The following is a 4,125-nucleotide window of genomic DNA, read 5'->3' as shown; positions in this document are numbered from 1 at the left end:
GTGTGTTCTGGTTCTGTAGCTACAAGTGTCTTCTGAGTGCTTTTTTGCTATTCTACTATTGTTTATGATAATCTCGGGAGGGGGGGTTGAAAAGCCACTTTATTTACACCTCGGTGTCCTCTGCAGAAAGCCAACACAATATTTATCTTCTGATCATATCTACTAGGCATGCAACGAATGAGGAGGTGTTTATGACAGATACTCAATTCTCAAGTGTAAAATAGCTATTTACCTGGAATATATGATATCTACCATCAGTTCTAGACCTAAGAAAGACTCACAAATACTGTATAAAATAACTTCAGTTCCCTTCTTTTCACTTGCTGACTTCCTCCTTGTAAACGTAGCATGGCAGCACTGGCTTCTGTGGCTCCTAGGGATGATCATAACTGCTCGGATGCCCCTTAACCATATAATGGACTGCTTGAATTTTCCTCACTATGGATGTCAGTATTCCTCCATTTGAATGAGTTCTTTCATGTTGGATATCATGCTTAATTTTTCCTTTGTCACACTGGTGCTTGATACACATATACCTGGAATCAGATAAGATCAAGACAAATCAAAGGAAACTCGAAGATTCCTTTGGAATTTTAAGAATATGAGAAAATCTGTCAGCATTTAGATTTATGTGGCCAGTGTGCACGAGGTCTTGGATTATCATAGTCTATACAAGTTTTGTGATCCTAGAGTTGCTACTGTTTTACATCATGGCAAAAATGTTTGTGCTTAAAAATTGCCACATCCAAAGGGCACTGTCAATAAGACCAAAAGGCAACCAACAGATTGGGAAAAGATCTTTAACAGTTCTAAATCCTATAGGGAGCTAATATCCAATATATATAAAGAACTCAAGAAGTTGGACTCCAGAAAACCAAATAACCCTATTAAAAATGGGGTACCGAGCTAAACAAAGAATTCTCAACTGAAGAATGGCTAAGAAGCACCTAAAAAAATGTTCAACATCCTTAATCATCAGGAGAATGCAAATCAAAACAACCCTGAGATTCTACCTCACATAAGCCAGAATGGCTAAGATCAAAAACTCAGGTGACAGCAGATGCTGGCGAGGATGTGGAGAAAGAGGAACACTCCTCCATTGCTGGTGGGACTGCAAGTTGGTACAACCACTCTGGAAATCAGTTTGGCGGTTCCTCAGAAAATTGGACATAGTTCTACCGGAAGATCCAGCAATACCACTTCTGGGCATATACCCAGAATATGCTCCAACATGTAATAAGGACACATGCTCCACTATGTTCATAGCAGCCTTATCTATAATAGCCAGAAACTGGAAAGAACCCAGATGTCCCTCAACAGAGGAATGGATACAGAAAATGTTGTACATTTACACAATGGAGTACTACTCAGCTATTAAAAACAATGAATTTATGAAATTCTTAGACAAATGGATGGATCTGGAGGGTATCATGTTGAGTGAGGTAACCTAATTACAAAAGAACACACATGATATGCACGCACTGATAAGTGGATATTAGCCCAGTAGCTCAGAATCAAAAAACCAAACCAAAAAAAAAAAAGAAGGGGGAACAAAATACCCATGGAAGGAGTGACAAAGACAAAGTTCAGAGCAGAGACTGAATGAACAACCATACAGAGACTGCCCCACTTGGGGATCCATCCCATAAACAACCACCAAACCTAGACACTATGACAGATGCCAACAAGAGCCTGCTGACAGGACCCTGATATAGCCGTCTCCTGAGGGCCTTTACCAGTGCCTGGCAAATACAGAAGTGGATGCTCACAATCATCCATTGGACAGAGCACAAGGTCTCCAATGAAGGAGCTAGAGAAAGTACCCAAGGAGCTGAAGGGGTCTGAAGCCCCATAGGAGGAATATCAATAGGAACTAACCAGTACCCCCAGAGCTCCTTGGAACTAAACCACCAATCAAAGAAAACACATGGTGGAACTTGTGGCTCTAGCTGTATACATAGTTGAGGATGGTCTAGATGGTCATCAAAGGGAGAAGAGGCCGTAAGTCCTGTGAAGGTTCTATGCCCCAGTATAGGGAAATGCCAGGGCCAGAAAGCAGGAGTGGGTAGGTTGGTGAGCAGGGCGGGGGTTGGGGTAAGGATAGGAGATTTTTTGAAGGAGAAACTAGGAAAGGGGATAACATTTGAAATGTAAATAAAGAAAATAATAAAAATATATTTAAAAAATCGCCATATTAATCAACTCTTTATGTCTGGGATGAATGGAGAATCATAATGAGAAGAGATATAGTTGGATATGCCACACATATCCAGATCAGTACTCCAGAGGCCGAAGGAAACTGATGGTGCGTTTGAAGCCTTCTTAAGGCACACAGAGACACTCTGAAGATAGGGAAAAGACAGCTGATAAGTTCCTGTCCCATGTGCATGAGGACATAAGATCTCCAGCACCCATGAAAAAAGTCAGCCACTCTGGCACATTCTAGTAAACTGGGAAAGAAGACACAGGATATCTCAGAGTGTTGCTAGCAGCAAACTTTTCAATCAGTGAGAAATCCTGTCTTAAAAAATAAGGATAAGAATAATTAAGAAAAACACCTAGCATTGAACACTCTGGCCTCCACAGGCACATGTACCTTCACTGACAGAAGGCAGGAAGAGGAAAGCAAGGAGAGGCTGTATATGTGGGACAGGCTCAATGAGAGGCTGTACTTGACCGTACTTACCATCTGAGAGCTTGAAAGGCAATCAACACACACTAAGCCAAGAGTCCATATACATCCAACCTATATTAAAATGGCCTCAGGTGTTCCACTTACAACTCTGTCTTCCTTGTCGATCCCAGAAACCAATGGTCAGGAACCATCTGTATGCTCTCCAAATTTACCCACAGACCACCAAATAAGAAAATGGATGTTTTCTGCCAGTAATTTGGAATTGCCTTTGCCTTCAAATTTTGGAGGTAAAGACTAACATAACTGTGGACCTTCCTACCCAAAGAAAGCCTTCCATGACCCTGCTGGTCTCCCTTCAAAAGCTGGAGTGAGTTTGCTTCCCCTCTCACTAAGTCTGTGAGTGATGCTTAGAAAATGACAGATGGTAGTTTCTACTCTTGCCAAGATAGAACTCACTGTGTTGCTAAGCTAGTGCTTCTTCAAGCTCTGTTGGAACTTTGGGTTTCTAGATGGTCACTCTGGAATTCAGCCTTGGAACCACTGTAGGCCAGCCAGCCACCAAGGGGGTGGGGAGCAGGGTCAGCATGGGTGACCAATGGCCAATCAGTGCCTTCAATAAAGAGCCTGTGCCTAAGTCGGGTGTTGTGGCCCACACCTTTAATCCCAGCACTTGGGAGGCAGAGGCCGGCAGATTTCTGAGTTCGAGGCCAGCCTGGTCTACAAAGTGAGTTCCGGGACAGCCAGGGCTACACAGAGAAACCCTGTCTCAGGGAAAAAAAAAAAAAAAAGAGCCTGTGCCTGTGGACATAGGCAGGTGGGGTCCAATTGGCCTGGGGTTTTCCCAGCTTGGAAAGGTGAGATAAGAGATATGGTCCCAGTTGGGCCCACCTTCTCAATCATTAGGCCCAGCTGGCAAGGAAGAGAGAGTTCTGAGGAAGAGCTGGGAGTTCTATAAGGCTCTAAACATGAAAGCATCACTTTATATTATATTATTTATAAAATGCTTTACTCTTTGAAAAATTCGTACAATATATTTTTTTATCATATTCTTTCCTCTTCATCCATTCCTTTTCCAGGTCCTCCCTAACACACGTCATGTTCTTTTCTCTCTAAAGAAAGGTAAATAAGTGGGTGGGTTGGGGAGCAGGATGGGGGGGAGGGTTTGGGGGCCATGGGGATAGCATTTGAAATGTAAATGAAGAAATTATCTAATAAAAAAAGTAAGGTAAACAAAACAAACAAAACAAAATGGAACAGAATAAAACCCCACACAAAACAGTCTGATTTACATTTTCTTTAAAAATACTTTTATATGTGTGGGTGATCTGCCTGCATGTACATCTATGCACCACATGTGTGCCTGGTACCCATGGAGGCCAGAAGAGGGTACTGGGTTCCCTGGAAGTAGAGGTACTGATTTTTTACATTTGTTTCCCAACCACGTGGTTGCTATGAATTCCTTTGGTTCTCTGGAAGAGCACTCAGCACTT

The sequence above is a fragment of the Mus caroli genome, chromosome 5 (assembly GCF_900094665.2).
Source record: "Mus caroli chromosome 5, CAROLI_EIJ_v1.1, whole genome shotgun sequence".
Lineage (NCBI taxonomy): Eukaryota > Metazoa > Chordata > Mammalia > Rodentia > Muridae > Mus > Mus caroli.
Note: the sequence above shows the minus strand (reverse complement) of the source record.